This window comes from Ambystoma mexicanum, chromosome 6q (genome assembly GCF_040938575.1).
Source record: "Ambystoma mexicanum isolate Mex_15411 chromosome 6q, UKY_AmexF1_1, whole genome shotgun sequence".
Taxonomy (NCBI): domain Eukaryota; kingdom Metazoa; phylum Chordata; class Amphibia; order Caudata; family Ambystomatidae; genus Ambystoma; species Ambystoma mexicanum.
Window position 1 is genome coordinate 1,651,205,021 of NC_090937.1, and position 25,958 is coordinate 1,651,230,978.

Here is a 25,958-nt window from a genome sequence, read left to right on the forward strand (position 1 = left end):
CTCCCTTGATTCACAGAAGCATCCTGTCTGAGCCTTCTGTGTGTTTGCCTTCATGAGAGAGCAGGGGTAGGAACTGCTGGAGGTAGACACATTCCCATACCTCAAGCAGGCGTTGCATGGCATGGTTTAATTCTTAAATAAACAAGCTTTTGGCCACGTTAGGCATTGTATCTTTGCAAGAACCCTGCTTAATGATTTGACAGAAGTGGGGCGATAGTGAGAACACGCCCCGTATAACCAAACTGGTTTCCGGAAAGGCTCCAACACCCTACTTCATCTGGTGACTTTGGTATCGCTGATAGAACACTCTTGACTCAGGGTCAATGACCAGTCTACGCTGCGTTTATAGACTTTAGTGCGGCATTCGATACTGTGGTAAGAGAATGACTGTGGCATAAATGACCGCGTGGAACATTCCCAGCGGTCTTCAGTCCATGATCATTTAACTGCTCCCAAATACTAGGGTGCGAGGAAGGATGGGCAGTTCTGGAACGGTTACCAATTGGATTCCCACCGGGAAAGGAGTCCAGCAGCGAGGCGCACTTGCTCCCAATTTATTTACTATGCACCTGGCTGGCCTTCAAGATCGTTTAGGTCTTCCCAATATGGACCCCAATAAATTCAGGGATCTGTACTGCTTAGCTCAGCTAGGCAGACGATCTGTTGCGATTAGATGACACCCCGAAGGGCTTACAGGGAAACTCAATGTGTTTGGTGAAGACTCCAGATGAAAGGGCATCCAAATCAATGTAAACTCATGGTATTTAAACCTGCAGGTATAAAATGCAAGGGACTTAAAATGAAACCATGGTTGAGCAAGTTAGGGCGTTTAGATATTAAGGGGTAACTGTCGATGATCAGATGAAATGACAGTAGTGAACTATCTGTTAATTAAATTGAATGCAGGGGACAGATTGGAGATAGAAGGGCCAGAAGAGGGGTTTCACATAACAACAGATAATGTCGTTTCCGCCTTGACTTTGCTACGGAATCCACAAAGCGCCTTCCAGTTGAATGCGCGCGTGTAGAGCAGCTGCGACATCGCTGATTGGTGCAGTATAAAAGCGGGGCTGCTATTTTGAGTTTGATAGATTTGTGGGAATTGTTTTTGGGAGGTAATGATAGTCATTTCATGTACTACTTTGTGAAGTTTTGTGATGTTATCGTAGGGATTTGAAGAGGGTGTGTATTTTGGTACTAGTGGATGTTGTTTGCTTGATATGTAGTCCATCTTGTATGTATTGTTTTGTATGTTTGGATCTTGTGTACACATTCTTTGTGAGGCTATATGTATATATTAATCACAAATAAATAAAAAAAGGAACGAGCAGGAGACAATCTTAGCCAACAGGGTCTTAGGCCACACGTAATATCCACAGTGGCTCCACCTTACGTAAAAAGAAGCGAACCGGCACTGATTTAACAAGCATATGCCGCTGTATTTGGGCGACAGCCTCAAAGATTGAGGGCCATTTTACAAACACGGATTGTTTTCACCAGACTGTTTTTCTCTCCAGTGAAAAGCACCAAGAATGATACTGGGGCATCTGCTTACTGCTGGCGGTAGATTCCCTAGGCCGGGCTTTTGGTAGGCACGGCTCGTGTCTGACTTGGACCAGACCGGAGTAGGGTGCACCCCAAAATTACTGCAGAGCTCTAGGCCAGGATCCAGAGCCGCTGGTTAAAAAGAATAACCCTCTATCATGCTTCTGCCAAAACGCTGCAAAATACCAGTTGCAACAGCTGCGAAACAGTTCCAGAGCTTTTGAAACTTGCTACTCTTGTCTGTCAGTAACAAGGAGATGTGGCGCGTCTTTTCTCGCCGCAACACTTTTAATGCTTCCCCTGAAAGACCCGAGCAATAAATACATGCATTCTCTGGATCATTCCCTTTTGCTTTTATTTTTTACATTTCATTTCTTTTACCTACATGTGTTTATTTTGTTGGTTTCGTATTTATTATTTGCTTTTCTTGTAGTTCAATGAGTCCCTACTGCTTTGTCATAAGTGGCCCTGTTGCAACCGTTCTTATATTATGAGTATCAAGAATGAGTAATCATTGAACTCTAAAAACAAATGTCATTACATGAATCCTTTATCCCAACCGCTTCCAGTGTCCTGGAGCAAGTATATGCTATGCATAATGCTATGCATAATGCAGCATGGCGCGCCGGTGCCGTGCCCCCCCCCCCCCACTCCCGAGCAGGGTTACTGGGGGCTGCATCAGGACGGCGAGGTGCAAGGCCTGGGATCCACACGGGGTGCTGCAGAAGGGACTGGAGGGTCACGAATAAGCTCGAGCGCTGTCACGTGAAGCGTCAGTCAATGACTTTCCATTAGTGAGTGGCAGTGGCGCGGCGCCGTGATTTACTGGAGCCGCGCCCACGTCACTCACTAATGGAAAGTCACAGACTGACACTTTACATTGCACTCTCATGTAAAGTGCGCCGCCAGCTCACGCAAAGTAAAGTGCCATGACCACGCTTTGCATTGTGTGAGCGGGGGGAGCCCCTGTGGGAGCGCACCATTTGATCACCCCTTGAGCGCGCTCGCCTCCCATCCCGGAATCGGGGTCACTGAGCACCCAGCTCTCCCGGGTGCCTTGCCGCGTGCATGCAGCTCCAATTTTAAGGGCCATATTTTGGCCTGTGTGGCATCGGGTGATGCTTTTTGAAGTTCAAAGGTCAGTTAACAAATGGCTTTTGGGAATTTTTGAAAGCTGGATTCCCCTTGTCAAGGACTTTAGCATGATTGAGTGTGTGGGGGGTGTGGGGCAATTAAATCTCTGATTCAGATTAAAACCGTGTGATTGTTAGCCGAGTCTCGGGAGGATAGCTCAGGGGCAACGTGCTCGCCTTGAAAGCAAGACGACAGAGCAGCACAGGTTGGATTCCTGTCCGCACTTAGAAACCTCTGGGTATTAAGTGTGACGTGGTCACATAAGCGCGACCTACCCCGAGCTCACCAGAGTGCGCCAGAAACCCGAACGAGCAAGACCGGTGTCCTGCGTATTCTTTTAAGGTACGAGAGGCCGAGGCCTGCTAGCGGGGGTCCCGGGGGCATGATAGCCAGCATTACACTGGCGACGGGGCTACGGGGTAGGGAGTGCATATTCCGACACCAGAATCTTCATCACTGTTCCGACGCCTACCAGGAGCGCTGCCGGCGCAGGAACGTTCTCTCTGCCATGTTATGCTACTGATGAAAGTTTAAAAAAATCAGTGTTCATCTTTGAGAATTTATGTTGAAGACAGCGTCTCAAAATACTCAAATCCTGTATTATCTCTTTCATTGATGCTTTGGATTGGACTACGCTCTCCCTCCGCTTCTCTAGATAAACCTTCACTGTGGTCTTCTCTGCAGAAGACTACTCCTCCTTGCAAACCTGAAACACGGCCCCCAGCACAGGACTGGAAGCGTCTGCTGTGCTCAGAGCGGGGCCTTCACGTGTGGTCTAGAATCGAATGAACACAGTAGAAAGACCTCATGCATCTGCACGCAGCACCCTAAGCCATGGCTGGTAAATGCACCGGGTGCAGGCACGGCTTAGTGAGACTCCTGTGAGACAGCTGTGTCATGCTGGCTGGACGCAGGCCCTTTATGAAAGAGACACGCTGAGTTGGGGGACAGTCATTTAGGGAAGTGCGAGTTGGGAGACCGCGTGAAGCGGAAGTTCCCAGAGAAACGCAATGCCTTGAGTCTCCACCGGAGATGACAGTTGTGAGTCACCCCGATGAAATCACATCCTGAGATGCACGAATCTATTCCCGTCAAAAAACCGACTATTTAGAGAAGTGTGGGTTCTCTTCTCTGCTACGTGTGGCTGCTCAGGGGGGCTTAACCTTGTAATGCCTTGAGATGCTGCGCCCCAGTTCTAGAAGCGCGTGACTAAACATAGGTTGACCAGATTTAAAAAGTAAAAAAACCAGGACAGGGCAACTAACATAAAAGTAGGACCAACTCTTGAAAGTGGCTGTCAAGTCAGTACACTTCAGTAGAGATTGGGGGAGAAGGGGGTTTAAGTGTTACTGTTCAAATAAACACGTCTTATAATTAATTTATCACAAATTAACACTATCTTAAGTTGTAAAATGCAGCCTTTCTTCAGTGCAAGATTGTGCGTTCCTGTCTGCCAGCTATAAAGACTGACTACCAAAAACCGGGACCACTGCAGTTTCCAGTGGGAACATAATCTTGAGAAAGGGGGACGGAGCACCAAATACTGGGACAGTCCCAGCAAAACCGGGACGTCTGGTCACCCTACTAAAGGTGATGGCACATAAGCGCCATGGAGCTTGGGGATGTAGACCCCCCAACAGACCTATGGGATATTAGGTGTCACTTGCGACACATATAACCCACAAAATATTGCATTAGGGTACAGCTAGGGAGAAATGGCATATGAGGAGGGACACAGAGGTGTTGTTCAGTTATGTGCCCACCCATTGCCTGCCCATGGCCATGCTAATCCCTGTGGACGTTCCAATCCATTCCTGCCTGTGCCCACCCAAAACACCTCCTCATGGGACTCAATGTGCTTGCTTTAATCAAGCCTTACCTTCAAACTTTGCACTCGTGTACCTGCCAGTGTTTGTTCAAAGCAGTCTTCTGTGATTTAATGACTTCATTGCAGGTGTAAAGCCCCTACTGGTGTAATACAACTGTGTTACCAGGTCTGCCTTCAGCCACTCAATTTATAAGCACTCTGCACGTCCTTCACAGAAGTCCTGTTAAACATAAGCATTGCCAAAGCCACTGAAGTCATCTTTAAAACAAGCATTTGTAAAGGCAACATTTTTGGCTTCTGCATAAGTTTTCAACTTTTGCCAGGCACTGCTATTACATGCCCAGGTACATGCCCCATTTTTGCACCTGCTACCAACAATGGGGAGTAACACTACAGCTGTGCCTTTCACACTAGCCCAAACTGTTGGCATTGCCAATGCTTGTTTTGTGAAGCATTCACAAGCTTTAAGAGGCCTGATAATTAATAACAGAGATTTAGAACTCATATCGGCCCAATTCAGTTTTTTACATGGAGCTTTGCTTCGCCTGCACAGCTGCAAGACAGGTTCCTATAAACCATCGGGACCACATTGACTTCGCCGGATCTGCAGCATGAAAATGTGGAGAAAAAGTCCCCATGTTTTTCACCGCCTTCACCCAGCGGGTCAGCGTCGGAGCGATCCCTCAACTTCGTTGCCACTGTTGCATGTCGCCGGAATACTCATCCGGCCTTTGTGAGGCCCCCCAGCCACAGAGTACACTGCACACAATGGTTGCTGTCCGGGCTACGCGGTCGCACTGCTGCGGCCATGGCAACGCCCCGTTTATTACGAACACACGTGGCAGAGTTGCGTTACTCCGCCGCGTGTGTGCCTTTAAAGGGGCAGGCACCACAGGCCGGGCATATACATTGAGTAGTAACATGGGCAAGCCCCTGTGTACAACCTATGCCACAGGCATGACGTGAACACGTTGGAGTAGAGCAATGGCAGCCGTAATGGGCAGGCCAGAATTTTACTGGAGCTGAAGCTAAAGACGCCCAGCCTGAAAGTGATGGAGAGGGCTCTGGCTCAGCTTTGTTTTCTCTGTGAGTGACGCTATGAACATCGTGTCTGTCCCCGAGACCCTGAGAATGTACCAACAACCCAGAGAGTGGTCTGGAGTCCCTGAACTGCAGCAAGGTGCCCTGCATAGGAATATGTTATTAAGGTCGTTGAAGTGCACAATGGGGGCCATTACGAGTTTGGCGGTAGCCTGGAGTCATGAATTTTCCGTTGCTCGGTAATGGGCAATTATCGGGGCATTACAGCCCCAGCGGACCCGGTGATTGCCCATTGCCGGGCGCTGGAACAAATTACTCCCCATTCCCATTGAATCGCATTGGACTCAATGGGAATGGGGAGGACGGTAGCACTGGTACCTTTCAGAATGGTGCCGGTGCTACCGTCAAGGTCTGCAGGCGGGTGCTGTTCTGCACACCATGCCCGACACCTGCCCGCAGAACTCGTAGTTTGCCAGTCCACAAACAACGCTACCGGCAAGCTTACCAGTACCGCTGTTTCCGGACCAGACAGCTTGTAATGAGACCCAATGTCCACTCACAGAGTCAGGCTGTGGCGGCAGGGGCGGGGGTTCAGATGAGAATGTTATTGCCCGTTAAGCAAAAGGGGAAATTAAACATTTTGTGAATAATTAGCCCCAGAACGCGGAGTAGATGGGACCACCTTTGGAACACCCATCAAGCCTGTTGCTAGCTCCCTTCCAGTTTCATTTAGGGCAGGGGTCTGCAGACTGTGGCTCATCGGAAGGTTTGGACTGCAACTCCCATCAGACCTAGCTAACAGGGTGATCGGTGAGGGAGCAAGGGAGTTGTAGTCCGTATGTTTGGACAGCTGGAGGTTGTGTACCCCAAGCTACGGTGCGAGATGAAACAAGACACGCCTCTTTTTGCTTCTTTTTATCCAATAGGATGAGGGGTCTGCTCTGGCCCCTATGGCACATGAGTGTCATTAATAGAAGGAAGCAAACGAAAGAACAAAAACACAGCCTTACATCTCGCACATCCACCCCATGGAAGAGCATGAGTGAACAGTTGAATGCATGAATTTGCCCATTCATGCTGGACACTCACGCAGATGGGGTTGTGCAGAGGGGCAGCGCTGCCAACATGGCAGGAACAGAGGCCAGAGGGTGCCTGGGATAAAAGAGGCTATTTTAGGAGGCCAGAGGCAGGCGGCCCACACACAGACTCAGGCACCATACTCCCAGCTGCCTCTTGTAGGACGACAAAACATTGAGAGATTTTGGGCCTGGTTTACAAAGCGTTTTTCAATGGGATAGCGCCATTGTGAAACACGTATGTAAATCAGGCCCTTTGTCTCAAAGACACAAGAGAGGCTGCCCTGCCTTTATCCTGGACCACATGTCCATATACACACCTGCGTATTCCCAAGGTGTCACCTGATGTGTACCCCTCCCGCACCAACCCCCTCTCCCCCTCTCGTGTCTTTTCCAGTATTACCCAAATCGTTCGAAAAATGTGTGAACGCATGGTAGATTTGCCTGAATTCAAAATTTGGGTCTGAAAATATTGATCATGAAGCGGGGGTCGCGGTCATGTTTGGTATCTTTGGCCTCAGGGGTCGCGGGGGTGTCCCCTGTACCTCATGTTTGGTATCTTTGGCCTCAGGGGTCGCGGGGGTGTCCCCCGTACCTCATGTTTGGTATCTTTGGCCTCAGGGGTTGCAGAGGTGTCCCCCGTACCTCATGTTTGGTATCTTTGACCTCAGGGGTCGCGGTGGTGTCCCCCGTACCTCATGTTTGATATCTTTGGCCTCAGGGTCGCGGAGGTGTCCCCCGTACCTCATGTTTGGTATCTTTGGGCTCAGGGGTCGCGGGGGTGTCCCCCGTACCTCATGTTTGGCTTCTTTGGCCTCAGGGGTCGCGGGGGTGTCCCCCGTACCTCATGTTTGGTATCTTTGGCCTCAGGGGTCGCAGAGTTGTCCCCCGTACCTCATGTTTGGTATCTTTGGCCTCAGGGGTCGCGGAGGAGTCCCGCATACCTCATGTTTGGTATCTTTGGCCTCAGGGGTTGCAGAGGTGTCCCCCGTACCTCATGTTTGGTATCTTTGGCCTCAGGGGTCGCGGGGGTGTCCCCCGTACCTCATGTTTGGTATCTTTGGCCTCAGGGGTCGCAGAGTTGTCCCCCGTACCTCATGTTTGGTATCTTTGGCCTCAGGGGTCGCGGAGGAGTCCCGCATACCTCATGTTTGGTATCTTTGGCCTCAGGGGTTGCAGAGGTGTCCCCCGTACCTCATGTTTGGTATCTTTGGCCTCAGGGGTTGCAGAGGTGTCCCCCGTACCTCATGTTTGGTATATTTGGCCTCATGGGTCGCGGGGGTGTCCCCCGTACCTCATGTTTGGTATCTTTGGCCTCAGGGGTCGCAGAGTTGTCCCCCGTACCTCGTGTTTGGTATCTTTGGCCTCAGGGGTCGCGGAGGAGTCCCGCATACCTCATGTTTGGTATCTTTGGCCTCAGGGGTTGCAGAGGTGTCCCCCGTACCTCATGTTTGGTATATTTGGCCTCAGGGGTCGCGGGGGTGTCCCCCGTACCTCATTTCTGGTATCTTTGGCCTCAGGGGTCGCGGAGGAGTTCCCAATACCTCATGTTTGGTATCTTTGGCCTCAGGGGTTGCAGAGGTGTCCCCCGTACCTCATGTTTGGTATCTTTGGCCTCAGGGGTCATGGGGGTGTCCCCCGTACCTCATGTTTGGTATCTTTGTCCTCAGGGGTCGCAGAGGTGTCCCGGTACCTCATGTTTGGTATCTTTGGCCTCAGAGGTTGCAGAGGTGCCCCCCGTACCTCATGTTTGGTATTTTTGGACTCAGGGGTCGCGGGGGTGTCCCCCGTACCTCATTTTTGGTATCTTTGGCCTCAGGGGTCGCGGGGATGTCCCCCGTACCTCATGTTTGGTATCTTTGTCCTCAGGGGTCGCAGAGGTGTCCCGGTACCTCATGTTTGGTATCTTTGGCCTCAGAGGTTGCAGAGGTGTCCCCCGTACCTCATGTTTGGAATCTTTGGCCTCAGGGGTCGCGGGGGTGTCCCCCGTACCTCATGTTTGGTATCTTTGGCCTCAGGGGTCGCGGGGATGTCCCCCGTACCTCATGTTTGGTATCTTTGGCCTCAGGGGTTGCAGGGGTGTCCCCGCATCCTTAACTTTAGAAGCGTGGGACAAAAATTGCTTGGGCCCCCGTTTTTAGTGAAAGGTCAAAACGGGGGCCCAAGCAGTTACACTGCGGCCACACCGCCCACGAACAAAACGTTCGCGGGCAGACAACCCATATCCTCTTCTCCATGTACTTCAGAGACTATGATCTGATTTCACGGGGACCGGGGCACCAAACCATCCATTTATGACAAGTCTCTGCTGGGCCTCATTACGAGTTTAACGATATTCTGGCAGAAGATCTGCCCAAGTACAACCAGTAATGCCACTTGGTCCCGTGGATTTACTGCAGGATTACGAGTGGCAGTAGGGTGGGGTAAATCCTCATTCTTGGAATTCATTGGACTCCTTGGGGATTATCGGCAGAGTTTCTGCTGGTGGTCATTTTGTTGCAGTAATTCCTCTGGTTTTTGGTGGTAGGGAGGAAGTAGTACCTACATCTCTACTGCCAGGCATCACCCAGAAGCAGGGGCTAACACCACCTCCTGGGTGGTGGCAAGCATCACCCAGAAGCAGGGGCTGAAACCAGCTCCTGGGTGCCAGGCATTACCCAGAAGCAGGGGCTAAAACCAGCTCCTGGGTGCCAGGCATCACCCAGAAGCAGGGGCTAAAACCAGCTCCTGGGTAGCAAGCATCACCCAGAAGCAGGGACTGAAACCAGCTCCTGGGTGCCAGGCATCACCCAGAAGCAGGGGCTAAAACCAGCTCCTGGGTGGCAAGCATCACCCAGTAGCAGGGGCTGAAACCAGCTCCCGGTTGCCAGGCATTGCCCAGTAGCAGGGGCTCAAACCAGCTCATGGGTGCCAGGCAGCACCCAGTAGCAGGGGCTAAAACCAGCTCCTGGGTGCCAGGCATCACCCAGAAGCAGGGGCTAAAACCAGCTCCTGGGTGCCAGGCATCACCCAGTAGTGGGGGCTAAAACCAGCTCCTGGGTGGCAAGCATCACCCAGTAGCAGGGGCTGAAACCAGCTCCCGGTTGCCAGGCATTGCCCAGTAGCAGGGGCTGAAACCAGCTCATGGGTGCCAGGCAGCACCCAGTAGCAGGGGTAAAACCAGCTCCTGGGTGCCAGGCATCACCCAGTAGCAGGGGCTGAAACCAGCTCCTGGGTGCCAGGCATCACCCAGTAGCAGGGGCTGAAACCAGCTCCTGGGTGCCAGGCATTACCCAGAAGCAGGGGCTAAAACCAGCTCCTGGGTGCCAGGCATCACCCAGAAGCAGGGGCTAAAACCAGCTCCTGGGTAGCAAGCATCACCCAGAAGCAGGGACTGAATCCAGCTCCTGGGTGCCAGGCATCACCCAGAAGCAGGGGCTAAAACCAGCTCCTGGGTTCCAGGCATCACCCAGAGGCAGGGGCTAAAACCAGCTCCTGGGTGGCAAGCATCACCCAGTAGCAGGGGCTGAAACCAGCTCCCGGTTGCCAGGCATTGCCCAGTAGCAGGGGCTGAAACCAGCTCATGGGTGCAAGGCAGCACCCAGTAGCAGGGGTAAAACCAGCTCCTGGGTGCCAGGCATCCCCCAAAAGCAGGGGCTAAAACCAGCTCCTGGGTGGCAGGCATCACCCAGCAGTGGGGGCTAAAACCAGCTCCTGGGTGCCAGGCATCACTCAGTTGCAGGGGCCAAAACCAGCTCCAGAGTGCCAGGTATCACCCTTTAGCAGGGCTAAAACCAGCTACTGGGTGCCATCCAGCACCCAGTAGCAAGGGCTAAAACCAGCTCATGGGTGCCAGGCATCACCCAGAAGCAGGGGCTAAAACCAGCACCTGGGTGCCAGGCATCACCCAGTAGCAGGGACTAAAACCATCTCCTGAGTGCCAGGCATCACCCAGTAGCAGGGACTAAAACCAGCTCCTGTGTGCCAGGCATCACCTAGTAGCAGGGGCTAAAACCAGCTCCTGGGTGCCAGTGATCACCCAGTAGCAGGGGCTGTAACCAGCTACTGGGTACCAGGCATCACTCAGTCACAGGGGCTAAAACCAGCTCCTGGGTGCCAGGCATCACTCAGTAGCAGGGGCTAAAACCAGCTCCTGGGTGCCAGTGATCACTCAGTAGCAAGGGCTGGAAACCAGGTCTTGGGTGCCAGGCATCACCCTGTCGCAGGGGATCTAACCAGCTCCTGGGTGCCAGAAATCACCCAGTAGTAGGGGCTAAAACCAGCTCATGGGTGCCAGGTATCAGCCAGTAGCAGGGGTAAAACCAGCTCCTGTGTAACAGGCATCACCGAGAGGCAGCGGCTAAAACCAGCTCCTAAGTGCCAGGCATCACCACGTAGCAGGGGCTAAAACCAGCTCCTGAGTGCCAGGCATCACCCAGTAGCAGGGGCTAAAACCAGCTCCTGGGTCCCAAGCATCACCCAGTAGCAGGGGCTAAAACCAGCTCCTGGGTGCCAGACAAAACCCAGTAGCAGGGGCTAAAACCAGCTCCTGAGTGTCAGGCATCACCCAGTAGCAGGGGCTAAAACCAGCTCCTGGGTGCCAGGCATCACCCAGTAGCAGGAGTAAAACCTGCTCCTGGGTGCCAAGCATCACCCAGTAGCAGGGGCTAAAACCAGCTCCTGGGTGCCAGGCATCACCCAGTAACAGGGGCTAAAACCTGCTCCTGGGTGCCAGGCATTACCCAGTAGCATGGGTTAAAACCAGCTCCTGTGTGCCAGGCATCACCCAGAAGCAGGGGTGAAACCAGATCCTGGGTGCCAGGCATCACCCAGAAGCAGGGGCTAACACCAGCTCCTGGGTGCCAGGCATCACCCAGTCGCAGAGGCTAAAACCAGCTCCTGGATGCCAGGCATCACCCAGAAGCAGGGGCTAAAACCTGCTCCTGGGTGCCAGGCATCACCCAGTATCAGGGGCTAAAACCAGCTCCTGGGTGCCATGCATCACCCAGAAGCAGGGGCTAAAACCAGCTCATGCGTGCCAGGCACCACCTAGTAGCAGATATAAAACCAGGTCCTGGGTGCCAGGCATCACCCACAAGCAGGGGCTAACACCAGCTCCTGGGTGCCAGGCATCACCAGGTCGCAGAGGCTAAAACCAGCTCCTGGATGCCAGGCATCACCCAGAAGCAGGGGCTAAAACCTGCTCCTGGGTGCCAGGCATCCCCAGTAGCAGGGGCTAAAACCAGCTCCTGGGTGCCAGGCATCACCCAGGAGCAAGGACTAAAACCAGCTCCTGGGTGCCAGGCATCGCCCAGTGGCAGGGACTAAAACCAGATCCTGGGTGTGAAGCATCGCCCAGTAGCAGCAGCTGAAACCAGCCCCTGTGTGCCAGACACCACCAGTAGCAGAGTCTAGAACCGGCTCCTGGGTGCCAGACATCACCCAGTAACAGGGGCTAAAACCTGCTCCTGGGTGCCAGGCATCACCCAGTAGCAGGGGTAAAACCAGGTCCTGGGTGCCAGGCATCACCCAGAAGCAGGGGCTAACGCCAGCTCCTGGGTGCCAGGCATCGCCCAGTAGCAGGGGCTAGACCCAGATCCTGGGTGCCAGGCATCACCCAGAAGCAGGGGCTAACACCAGCCCCTGGGTGCCAGGCATCACCCAGTAGCAGGGGCTAAAACCAGATCCTGGGTGTGAAGCATCGCCCAGTAGCAGCGGCTGAAACCAGCTCCTATGTGCCAGACACCACCAGTAGCAGAGTCTAGAACCAGCTCCTGGGTACCAGCCATCACCCAGTAGCAGGGGCTGTAACCAGCCACTGTGTGCCAGGCATCACCCAGTCGCAGGGGCTAAAACCAGCTCCCTGGTGCCAGGCATCACCCAGGGATCACCCAGTAGCTGGGGCTAGAACCAGTTCTTGGGTGCCAGGCATTACCCAGCAAGGGCTAAAACCAGCTCCTGGGTGCCAGGCATCGCCCAATCGCAGGGGCTGAAACCAGCTCCTGGGAGCCAGGCATCACCCAGTAGCAGGGGCTTAAACCAGCTGCTGGGTGCCAGGCAGCACCCAGTAGCACGAACTAAAACCAGCTCCTGAGTGCCAGCATCACCCAGTAGCAGAGGCTAACAGCAGCTCATGTGTGCCAGGCACCACCCAGTAGCAGGGGTAAAACCAGGTCCTGGATGCCAGGCATCACCCAGAAGCAGGGGCTAAAACCAGCTCCTGGGTGCCAGGCATCACCCAGTCGCAGAGGCTAAAACCAGCTCCTGGATGCCAGGCATCACCCAGAAGCAGGGGCTAAAAGCTGCTCCTGGGTGCTAGGCATTACCCAGTAGCAGGGGCTAAAACTAGCTCCTGTGTGCCAGGCATCTCCCAGTAGCAAGGACTAAAACCAGCTCCTGGGTGCCAGGCATCGCCCAGTAGCAGGGGCTAAAACCAGATCCTGGGTGTGAAGCATCGCCCAGTAGCAGCGGCTGAAACCAGCTCCTGTGTGCCAGACACCACCAGTAGCAGAGTCTAGAACCAGCTCCTGTGTGCCAGACATCACCCAGTAGCAGGGGGTAAAACCAGGTCCTGGGTGCCAGGCATCACCCAGAAGCAGGGGCTAACACCAGCTCCTGGGTGCCAGGCATCGCCCAGTAGCAGGGGCTAAAACCAGATCCTGGGAGCCATGCATCACCCAGTAGCAGGGGTAAAACCAGGTCCTGGGTGCCAGGCATCGCCCAGTAGCAGGGGCTAAAACCAGATCCTGGGTGTGAAGCCTCACCCAGTAGCAGCGGCTGAAACCAGCTCCTGTGTGCCAGACACCACCAGTAGCAAGGACTAAAACCAGCTCCTGGGTGCCAGGCATCGCCCAGTAGCAGGGGCTAAAACCAGATCCTGGGTGTGAAGCCTCACCCAGTAGCAGCGGCTGAAACCAGCTCCTGTGTGCCAGACACCACCAGTAGCAGAGTCCAGAACCAGCTCCTGGATGCCAGACATCACCCAGTAGCAGGGGCTAAAACCATCTCCTGAGTGCCAGGCATCACTCAGTAGCCAGGGCTAAAACCACCTCTTGGGTGCCAGCCATCACCCAGTAGCAGGGGCTGTAACCAGCCACTGTGTGCCAGGCATCACCCAGGCGCAGGGGCTAAAACCAGCTCCCGGGTGCCAGGCATCACCCAGGGATCACCCAGTAGCAGGGGCTAGAACCAGCTCCTGGATGCCAGGCATTACCTAGCAAGGGCTAAAACCAGCCCCTGGGCGCCAGGCATCGCCCAATCGCAGGGGCTGAACCAGCTCCTGGGTGCCAGGCATCACCCAGTAGCAGGGGCTTAAACCAGCTGCTCGGTGACAGGCATCACCCAGTAGCAGGAACTAAAACCAGCTCCTGAGTGCCAGGCATCACCCAGTAGCAGGGGCTAACACCAGCTGCTGGGTGCCAGGCATCACCCAGTAGGCAGGGGCTACAGCGGGAGAAGCAAATACCCAGCGCAAGGCACCATGAACTTCTACAGGAGGTGCACACTATAACTTTGTGTCCATTTGTTTAGATGTGCCTAATTCTTTTCTAGGGTTCAAGGGGGAGCTGACTGGCTCCCAGCTCCCCTCAATTTCACACCCTGGTAACGTGTGCAGCAGTGAGGAGCAAATGCAGCGCGTTCCTCAATGCAGAGGTGTGCTTTGACATGCTCACACACCAGACACCCCCCTCCCTAGTGTCCAGCGCATAGGCGCCTAGTACACAGGGGCACAAGGGCAGCTGCCCCCTTCTCCCTGAGGAACAGGGGTAAGAGTGACCTTTTACCCCTCTGGAGATGATGTAAGTACTTGCATGGGGGTCTTTACAGTGCGCGAGAGAAGACAGTCTTAGAAGTCAAGCAAGCTGTACCCCCTCACTGGGCATAACCCCCCCCCCTTCTGCTGTGCTGAGTGTTGGTGAAGTGTCAGCAGGCATCTTCAAAACTTGCAAAACTGGAGCCAGCTTGTGCCAGAGAGGTGTTCCAGGCTTTTGGGGGCACATAATGGCACCGACGTACAATGAATCGGGCGCAGTTCTCGCTCGCCACACGAGAGCCAGGCGTGAAATGGGGCAGGAGGCATGATGGGGTGGAAGGGGGAGAGAGCTTGGGAAACACCCAGGTGTAGGTGGGCCAGTCCTGGGAAGGGGGCCAAGGGCTAAATAAAAGGGATGGGAATGGGATGGGGGAGTAGCCCTCTCTGGTTGATCATCTGCGAGCATGTTGGACCCCCCCCCTCCCGCCCCCACTTCGGGCTCAGGAGCATTTGGGGGACGGTCTGCAATGACGTGCAATGTCTGATATGTTGTTTGACGGCCTGGTTCAGATTTATTTATTTATTTTATGTATAGGGCGCAGAGACAGTAGCCCGTGGGTCTGGGGGCGCCCCTAATTGCGTATCATTGGCACATTACGATGCACGTCAGCAGAGTTACCTGGGGTTCACAAAGTGCTGGAAGGGACCTAGGGGTGCACACTAGTCTGGGGGGGGAGGGTGACAGGTGCAATACGTCACCCTGGGGTACAAGGCCTTGGGGAGGCCTAGGGGGTAAGCGGGCAGGAGGGAGGTTTCGCTGTGGCAAGCAGGACATAGCAAGGGTTATCACTCGGGATGCTTGCCGTGGGGAGGGAGGGGGTTTGGCAACCAGAGTCACCTTCCCAAAGATGCAAGGATAAGCCAATGGGTGCCAGGCAGGGATATGCACTGGGGATGAGGCAGCGGGCATGATAGGAAGGCGGGTGCTACCTGGATGGCACAGAGCACCAATGGACGCCAGGCTCAGCATAGCTCCTGCGGGCGTGCCCGTCAATACGGATCACCTGTAACTTCACTCTCGCCAATGAAGCACCTGCGGTACTTGGTCATCCGCTAAACATCTGTGGCTGGCTGTGGGATGGATGTTTGGGGTGGTGCCAATGTAAAGGGCAAGGTGGACAGGGCGGGGGGTAATCGAAGGAGAGGGTGGGATATCTCCACTAAGCAGAATCATAGGAAGGTTGCTCAAGACATCTACACTCTGTAGGGCATGCAGCCTATTGAAGCCGAATCCTGGAATCCTGGACGCCGGGGGCAGCCACTGCCGGCGAGACAGAATTGTACGGTTAAGTGTGTGCTCTGTTCAGTGCTTTGGCGTAAAGCGCTATATAAGTCACAGTAAATACAAGTACAAATGTGCTGCTATCAGTGATGTCACGTGTGAGGTCACGAGCCGTGCATTGGCGGCAGGGTCCAGGTTGCCTATGTACCATAGCTGCTGAACTTTGGGACATGTTTTGACTTTTCGGCACAAACTTCACTTCAAATACAGTTTCTTTTCGGGGATTGCGGTGCCACACACTCACTGTGGCTTTTGTGCAAGGCCTGTCAACACACCGACACCCCATTAAAGTTATTTTCAGGGTATTTGTTAAAACACCCTCCCCCATCTTCAACAGACGCGGAGCGCAGCCTGCAGCAGCGGTGTGTTTATTTCCCGTGTTTCTGGAGATTTACCCAGCGCAGCAATGACATATGACATGCCTACATGCCTTTCTTTGTGGACTGTGTCTTGTGCCCAAATAAGTACACATTGGGCAAAGTCTGAGGTTGTGCACGGCGTCTATGATTTCAGCAGATGCAGCCAACATGGGTTGCTGCCAAACCCTGCGGCCCTCCTGTGTGTCCCACTCAGATACGGCAAACAGCCTGCAGCTGACTCCGTGTCATGATGCATGCATGCGTGCGACATACACAGTGCATGGCTCGCAGCTGTGCACCTTTCACACTGCTCACAAACTACCATGACCCACAGCTTTGTGCATGTGACGATGTTGTTAGGCCCAGCGGGGCCTCCGTAATAAAGATAGGCACACCGAGAGTAGGAGACATGTCTTGTTTTATCGAGATACAACTTCTAACTGCCCGCAGGCACTCCTCCCTCCCAACGTCACGCTTCACGTGGCCGGACCACGTGACTCGACCTGTGTCTCTTAAAGAGACAGCTCAGTGTAACATCACCCCCGGACAAATGTCCTTACAACAACAACATTAACATTCTTCAACTAGGCGCATCGGTTTCTTCACGACCAGATGGGGTCGACCGTTGGCGGCTTCTCCTGGATCATCTTCTCGCTCTTGCACTCTCCTCACTCCTGGGCGAGCCAAGAATCTCGGCGGTGACCACAGCGAGTCTCTCGGGTCCGTTGGTAATGGTTCCGGATCTGGGGGATCTCGCTCCTGCTGGCCCTGACCGGTGGTGAGTTTGAACTGTGAGCAGTTCCGAGTTATTTCCCGTTCTTCATTTTCAGCTGTTACCATGGTTCCTTTGGTGGCCGTCACGAGAAGCGGCTGTGGAGAGAACCTTGGGTCAGTCTTTCTGATCATCGTCTGTTGGACCAGTACTTCGTCTCCCACCTGGATCTCTTTCGGGCGAGCACCTCTTTTTTCATCTGTTCGGATGCGGGCCCGTTCCTTCCGTTCCGCGTCTCGCGTTAGAACTTCCGGATCTGCTTCCGGCTTGTTGTTGGGGTGTCTTATGATGCAAGTGCGAACTTGGTATTTTACCATCATCTCGGCCGGCGTCCTGTTTGTGGCCTCGTGCGGCGTGTTTCGATAGTCCCGAAGCATTCTGCACAGAGCCTGGTGAGGGTCAACATTTTCTAGTCTGGCTCTTTGTAGGGTCTTCTTGATCGATGACATGAATCTTTCGGCCATCCCGTTGGCTTGTGGCCACCTTGGTGTTATCTTCTGGTGTCTGAAGCCCAGATGCTTGGCGAAGGTTGCGAAGTCGTGACCACAGAACGGCGGGCCGTTATCCGACTTGATAACTTCTGGTATGCCCCACTCACTCACGACCTCGTCGAAGACAGCTGCTATGTGGGCGAAGGCTGTAGACGGTGACTTTTTCACAATTGGGAAGCGAGAGTGCTCGTCAATGAACAGTAGTAGGTATTCGCCAGACTCGAGGGGCCCATAAAAGTCTATTGCCACTCTTTCCCATGGGTGATCGGGGATCTGCAGTGACTGTAGTGGTGCGGGGGCTTCGGCCCTAGCTGTGCATTGACATGCCATGCAGTTTCGTACCCATCGATCTACTAGAGCGTCAAGAAATGGGAACCATACATGGCACCGAAGTTGCCGTTTGGTGTTGTCTGCCCCGCGATGGCCTTCATGGGCTGTCTTTATGATGTCCGATCGTAGGGCTGCTGGGATTATTATTCTGCACCCTCGAAGGAGTATGGACTTGTCCTTGACGGCTAGTTCGGTATGAACTTTTGCCAACCTTTCCAGTTCATCTCGATTCGCTTCCGGATGTTCTGTTAGAAGTTTCCTGTATGACTTCCATCTGTTGTGTTCTGTGAGTTTGATAGCCAATGCTATGGATGGGTCAGCAGCTGACGCCTCAGCGACTGTCTCGAGTGAAATTGCCGGGGGAAGTGCGTTTGTGGTGACATAGCTGATGTATTCTACATCTCCCTTTCGCTGTGTGGCTTTTCCTGTGGGGTGTCTCGACAAGTAGTCTGCTGGGTTGTGTTCCCCCCCCGGACGATGAATGATGTGATAGTCATATTCTTGCAGGCGGATACCCCACCGTTCAATACGTGGCGGCATCTTCGTTCGAGGGTTGCCGAACAGTGATAGGAGGGCTTGATGGTCCGTTATTAGAGTAAACTTTTTTCCTATGACAAAGTTGTGGAAATGTTCGCATGCCCAGACTGCTGCCAGGCTTTCCTTTTCTGCTTGCGAATATGCGGACTCAGGTTTCGAGAGGGCTCTGCTGGCGTAAGCCACCACATGTCTCGGGTGGGTGTCTGTACCGTTTGTTTGGGCGAGGATGGCACCCAGCCCAACTGGACTTGCATCGACCACGATTTCAGTGTGCCAGGTGGGGTCGAAGTAGGCAAGTTTCCTGGCTTCTGCTAGGTGTTGCTTGATGGAGTCGAACGCATCTTGGCAATCAGCCGTCCAGGCGAAGAGCATCTCTTTTTGAAGGAGTTTCCTGAGCGGTTCCGTGATTGTGGCATAATGGGGTATGTATCTCGCGCAATAACCTGCCATCCCCAGAAACGATCGCACATCCGCTATTTGCCTTGGTTCTTGTAGGCCGAAGATTGTCGCCACCTTGTCGGGATCCGGTGTCATTCCATCTGCGGAGAATATGTGGCCAAAGAACTTCAGCTTGGTCTTGCTGAATCGACATTTGTCGACGTTGAGTGTGAGTCCAGCGTCTTGAATGGCTTTGCAGGTGGCGCGGAGAGCTACATCGTGTTCCTCCTTTGACTTGCCAAATACTAGGATGTCGTCGCTGTAGTTAAGTGCTCCTCTGATTGGGCGAATGATTTGCCTGATGGTTTCGTGGAAAATCTCTGCGGCAGATGAAATGCCAAAGTTGAGGCGCTTGTACTGGAATAAACCGTCGTGTGTGGCGAATGTTGTTATGCCTCTGGATTCTGGATGAAGTACCAGTTGGTGGTAACCCTGGTTAAGGTCCAGTTTTGAGAAAAGGGTGGACTTGTTTATCTGGACGATCATGTCCTCGATTCGGGGGCCGGGGTGTCGCTCACGCTGGATTGCGGTGTTGGCGACGCGCATGTCGACGCAGAGTCTGAGCTGTCCCCCTTCTTTTGGCACTATGACTAGTGGGGAGACCCACGGGGTCGGGCCCACTGCTGGTTCAATAATGTCATTTTCTAGGAGCTGTTGGAGTTCAGCTGACACGGCGGCTTGGAGGTGGAACCCGACTCTCCTCGGGTGTTGGGGAACTGGGCGGACTGCGGGATCAATGTGCAGTTTAACTGAGGGTCCTTTCAATTTTCCTAGGCCCTTGCAGATGAGGGGGAATTCCTTCACGATGGCGTCTTTTGATATCACGTCCATCTCTCTGGTTTCCGCTTGAATATTTGACACGCTCTCTGTCGTTACTTGAGTTGGTTCTGATGAGTGGATCATGTCCCCATCTCGGACGTGTATGTCTATGAGTCCCAGGGAGGAGGCCGTCCTGTAGCTGAGGAGGCACCTTCCTTTAGTTGGGCTGCGAATTACGTGTATGCTTGTCATCGTGGCATGGTTGCCGTGAATGAGGTGGCGGGTGAAGAAGCCAATTGATTGTAGTGGAGTGTCGGCGCCCCATTGATATATCTTGGACTCAGATGGCACTAAGGTGGGTTTCTTGGGAATCTGGTGAAACTCCTTTTCTCCCATTATGTTGACCGTTGCTCCTGAGTCAACCAGGAAACAGAATTGGTGGCCTCCTATTTCCATTGGTATCTTGGGTGCCTCGCGTGCTTGTCCTTCGTCCATGATGAGGTTGACGTATTCATCTTGTCGATAGTGATCAAACTGATACTCTTCCTCTTCGGGGTGCTGTTGGTGTTGGTCCACCTCATAGTGAGATATGGGCGCTGGGGGCCCGTCGTATTCATCTCTAATGCGGGATATCTGTTCATACTGTCCGTCGCCTTGGGGTTCTTCCGAAGGGTAGACGTCTTCAACTACCCTGACATACCTTCTCGAGCTTTGTTGAAACGGGCGCGACGGATAGCCTTGGCTTTGTGGATTCCTGTAAGGTATTTTGAACTGTGGGGCGACCGGCGGTCTTTGGGTTGGGAACGGTTTGCCCTCTCTGCAGACTGATTGGAAGAGTCCCTCTCTCCCGCAGTTGCCGCATTTCTGGGACAATGCGGGGCATGTCCCTGCATGGGGATACGGCATTCCACAACGGTAACACTGGCGTTGCATTCTCGGAACAGTTGAGTAGGTGAGGTTGGGTCCTCTCTCTGTTGTCCTGGCATTATTGGCCTGCATGGCCGCGATCACCTCGTTGTTATCATGCTTGGAGGGGGCGGTGCCAGTTATTTGCGTCACTTGCTTTTCGACTCTCTCGAGGATCCTTGCCATGTGGCTGACTTCATCAATCGTGACGGGGGATTTTAAGAGTTGCTTCTTTAGCGTTTGAGATACGCACCCTTCAATCACTCGCAATCTAATTGCCTCATCTAGGGAGAATGCGTGGAACTGGCAGTTCGCACCTTTTATCCGTAGGCGGGTGATAAACTCGTCGACCGTTTCATCTGCCCTCTGTTTGCACTGATTGAAAATGTATCTTTCATAGTCCCTGTTGGGTTCAATCACCAGTCTTTTGTTCAGTGCTGCAATGAGGGCTGGGAAGTTTGCTTGCTCTGCCTGCGGGATGGTTTTCAGAAGTATTTTAATGTCATTCCCTGCGAGGTTCAGAAACATGCTGCGTAGTCTTGGGGATTTCTCTTCACCCGCGGCGTCAATGAAGGTGTTGAAATCTTCCAGCCACTCGACCCACCTTGGGCCTTTGTCCGCCTGTGGCATCATGGAGAAGGGGGGTGGCATGCGCCATGCTGTGGTTGCTGTGTTCCCCGCTGGGGCGGGGGGACCCGGGGCCTGCTGATCTTGGGGTGCGCTCATAGTAGCGGTGAGCGGTGCCGTTCACTTGTGTGTGTGTGTCCCTGAGGGGGACTGTTGCCCTGGTGGCAGGTGCTGAGGGCTAGCGGGCAGCGCAGGGTGACACCCACCTTTCACCGGGGTCCTGGCGGCGGTCTCCGGAGCCTGTATGGTTTGGCGGGCGGGTGGACGTACCCTCGACGTCGGTCTCTGGCTGTGGGGGCCGGGCCTGGGTTAGGCGTGCTGGTAGGTGCCTGGGCCTGGGCCTGCTGCTGGGTTGGTCCTGGGATCAGGTTTGACGCTGGAGCCCCCGTGGAGCTGGGCCTGGGGTCAGGCTTGTCTCTGTAGCGTGCGTGGAGAGTTCGTTTTAAAAGAATTTTTTTTTTTTTTTTTTTTTTTTTTTTTTTTTTGTGGACCGCACCCGCGCCCTTCCTGTGTGTCGTGGGCACCTCGGAGGGGTGGGTTGCTGGTGGGCCGGGACCGGCGTATCGTGGGATCCGGAGTGGAGGAGGAGGCGAGCGCTCGCAGGTTGAGCCTGTCGGCACCCGACGCGCACTGCGGAGCTCGGACGGCGCCGTGGGCGGCGAGGAGGAGGAGGAGGAGGAGGAGGCGGCCCTGGAAGACGCCTCGTCGCCAGTTGTTAGGCCCAGCGGGGCCTCCGTAATAAAGATAGGCACACCGAGAGTAGGAGACACGTCTTGTTTTATCGAGATACAACTTCTAACTGCCCGCAGGCACTCCTCCCTCCCAACGTCACGCTTCACGTGGCCGGACCACGTGACTCGACCTGTGTCTCTTAAAGAGACAGCTCAGTGTAACAGATGCCAACTTTAGAGATGCGTTTTATAGTGCCCATCTGTCATTGTTGCGGCTTCACAGCACTGTGTTCTTGCCCGCAGACCAGAGTCTGGTGCCTTGGTTGCTCATTGCTTCTGGGGTGGTGATTTGCAGAAATGAGACGTGCTCCAAAGTTGTGCTGCAGTCTTGCTGCTGTTACTAATGTACACACATATGACCTGCCCTACCGCCCCCATCCCACCAGCCAATCACTCCCCCATCCCACCAGCCAATCATTTGCTACCTGCTCCTTACATGTCCATCCTTCTCTAGGTGTCCTCAGCCAAGGGCATCGCCATGCTGTGCCTGAACAGGGCCAAGGACCGGAACCTCTGCTGTTCAGATAGTACAGAGTGTCTTCTCCAGTCACAGTCCCCTCACCCACTCATGAGGGCACAAGCGGTCCCCGCACCAACATGCCACACGTCCTATTAATGTCGCCCACCTCACTTGCAACTGCTGAGTGCTCATCAGTGCAGACTCAGTCGCAGAGGCGCAGCCAGGATGGTCTAACACGTGGGGCCTGACCGCAGGGACATTAACATCTGTAAATGCCCACGTATTTACAGATGTTGGGTGGGCCGTGCCCGCTCAGGCCTTACCCTGTCTACGCCTCTGCTCAGTCGTCTGCAACGGTGGTGACTTCCCAGACCGCATCACCACACAAAGTCAGTGCCATTATAATCATATGCAACCCCCCCCCCCCATGTCTTTGATGTCCTCAGGACATGCGGGTACAAAATCCCACACGTGGACCACACAGATAAGGTAGGGTGTGGCGTGGCGGTTACCCACCAATCAGGCGGGACCTGTGCCAGGCTCAGCCAAACAGCCATGCACGCCTTAGAGCTTCCCCCATGCCACCTTCCGTTCGCGTAAACAGCGCCACGCTCAATCTAACCTACCACCCTGCCTCACATTCCTCACCAGCATATCCAGCCTCTGCATCAATCACACACTCGACAAACATTGTCCCTTCATGACATCAATCTGCCAGGGACCCACGCCGCTAAAAGCACCGGGGTAGCGCCTCTCCACTTCATGGAAAACCTGGGCACACAACAAAACGTCCTGAGCCCGCACACACGTCGGAATGCACTCAATGCCTTTCCCTCAGCAGCCTCATTGATGGGATGTCTTATCCCTACCTCATTCTCCTTACACATGCCCTGCCATCCCAGCAAGAGGATTGGCATAGGCACTGTGCCTTTCAATTGCCCCTTTAAGGGCTTCTCCTTGGAAGTACTAGAAGACAAGCTGCCCTGACCACCCTCAAGGTACACACGCCTATAACCTGGGCATTCGTCCATTAGCTATGCCATTTTCATCCAACATTTCTCATCCTGTAAGCCCCTTTCCTTACCCTCCAGTAAGGTGCTGCATGAGACATTTCCTTTGGTTTGGCATAACAAGGCCGCAGATTTATTTTTACATATACATAACCACTGCAAACAGGTAATAAAATAGTTCCAAAAGTGTTCCAAAAGTGTGGCGACTGCTCCTCGTCCTGCTTCCCCCTTTACCTCCATGTCGATTGCAGGCACAACTCCCCCAAGGCCTTCGAGTCTGAGAACCGCCTGCCCCTGCAGGTCTTTGCGGACTGGGGGAGCGCCGTTTGTTGGGGGGAAGTTGAGCCCCATTGCTACCGCCAGACACCCCCGCCGTTTAGGCTCCCAGGAGGTGCTGTCTAGAATGGGCGAAGCCCCTTCCGGTTTAGCAATGGCTCATTCGGAGTCTTTGTCTTATCATAGGTTGCCACAACCCGCCACGCCAAAGGTGGGTTACCGCCCACCGTGGCTCCCCCCTTTCCTTGCTTATAACTCCAGAAATTTTGTGCAGAGATTCCAGAAAAACAAGTCTGCTATGCTGAAAGCCTCTCCCTCTGCAAAACTTAGCCATAGCCCAATTCAGTTTCATCCTTGACTTCTCCACGGCCGCCTGACTTTCAGCACCCCTCCATTCGTGCCTCGGGATGATTTCCGACCACACAATTTCAGTTTCTCCCATTACCACCGATAGCTCCTGTAAGGAAGACCTCAATTCCTTGCGCAAGATCCCCTTCACAGACCAGCCAAGCCATTGCCCCTGAGGTGCACCACCAACACCTCGGGGCCCCGATGTTCCCTCAGGAGTCTGTGCACGTGCCCCTGTAGCTGTGCTCATTTCATACCCGGCACTCCGTGCCACTGCACCCTGTATTCCCAGGGGGTCAACACCTGCTAGGCTGTCCAGCTTGCCCTGGCCCTTGACACAAAGGAATGGCCCACCACCCAGGTGGACCGTCGCCTTCCCTTCTTTGGTGCTATTTTTCTCTTCCAGGCCTGACATACCGCTTACAACAACCGGTCCTCCAGCCCCCAATCTGCTTGATTGCCTCTGCTCCAAGGCCCATCCCTGCCGCCAATGTGGCTGCCCCTATCCTGAAGGAATGCGTCCCATAAACTCCTTTCGAGAACCCTGCCTCCACCAGCGCCATGTCCAACACCTTTTTAAACTGAAACAGACTTAGCGCTGACCCCTCGTTATGTACTAGAGAAGGGGGCTCCTCCCCTGTGTCAATCTTCCAAACTCAAATACTTGCTTACGCATCCTACTGGACAAACCGTACTGTCCCGGGTACCCCCAAACACAATGCTTCAACCTTTCCCCCTCTGATCGGTCTTGGATCTCCTCAAAATTATGTATACCGCTCTCCTTGTACCCCCATATCACAGCTCCTAAGAAAACTTACACTTTTACCCTTCTTGTTGGCAGGCACCAGCTCGCTCACCCTTAAGGCCCCAAAAATGCCAGTGAGAAGGCTGCTGCGCACAATGCTATTTCATAATCATCCCTTCACACCACCAAACTCCTGATCAATTCGTGCCACTTCCCCACATCTATGGGCCGCCTCTCGTCGGGTTTAACTGTCGCCTGTTTGGCCCAGCCCCTCATTGCCATAACAATTTAATGGAACCTCACAAGGGGGGTTGTCCTGACTTAAACAGTCAGAGCTAATTGCAATTAGTTCGGATGCAAATAAATTTAGATGTGTATCTGTTCTCCTGTTATATCTATTATTTATACATATCCAGGGGAAAGATGAAAAAGCACCAAGGAGAAAAGATATATATACCACATAAACTTGGTTAATATGAAACTGGGAGTGTTTTTTATTTTACTCTCCTCAGTTAAATGTACACTTCTACATACATAGAAATTGCAATTTAATGTTCTTTGATGTGATCGGGCCTGCCCCCCAATTTATGGAAAAGCACCACTGCTGCTAGGTGGTAAGCCACCCAAGACCTGGACCTTCCTTGGTGCCAACACCATCCCGCAAAGGCCCGCACTGGCCTTTCCTTCTCACTCTCGGGCAAGATGTTGCTTTGAAAGGCCGTGAATTGCTCCATGCGCCCTCTATATCTCTGCATTGTGCCTAGTGCGAGTGCCGTGTCGCCCAGCGAGTTCAGATCTCCCCAACCAATACCCACCATTGTGTATGGAAGGTTGTCATCCTTGTGCTTGCCTCTGGATGATTTTCCCAAAACTTTCCCCACTGTAAACGAGAAAGAGAGAGTCAGCGGCCACATTCTGAACCCCGGGTATATGTCGTACCCTGACTTCTGCGTTCAGCTGCAGCAAGCACCTTGTGAGCTCTCTGAGTAGCCCCAACGCCCTGCCGTTCTTGTTGGCATCGCAAGCCCTGCCCTCATTTACCAGCAAACCCCGAGCCACTTGCACCATAACTTCAGGAAACCCCCTCCGCAAAACCTACGCGCACCCCTGTAACAGCTGAACACTACCGTGCCAATCAAATATCCAGCGTATAATCGTTCCTCAAGGGCACTGGCCCGCTGCCCAATTACTTCTCCGACCTTCGAAACCTTCCCTTTCGTATTCAAGATGCCCCTGTTGTGTGCGTGTCATCCCATACTGAATGCCTTGATTCACCCGCATCATCCTTCTCACCCCTGCTACGCAACCCAGCCGCATGCACCTACCACTATGGTTATCTCCACTTCCCAATCCCCGTGACGGCCAGTAATTCCACGTACAACCGGGAAAACGTACCATAACCCGTTCTCCGCGCCCTAGGTGCAGCTCTTTACTCAGGTACCCTGGCCATCTTAACACGGGGGGAGCCCTT

The 25,958-nt window shown here is 53.6% G+C and overlaps 1 protein-coding gene across 2 annotated transcripts in view; it reads left to right on the forward strand.

Moving 5' to 3' along the window:
- Positions 1 to 25,958, forward strand: part of LOC138516982 (drebrin-like) — a 716,984-nt gene that overhangs the window by 358,631 nt on the left and 332,395 nt on the right. The window lies entirely within an intron of this gene.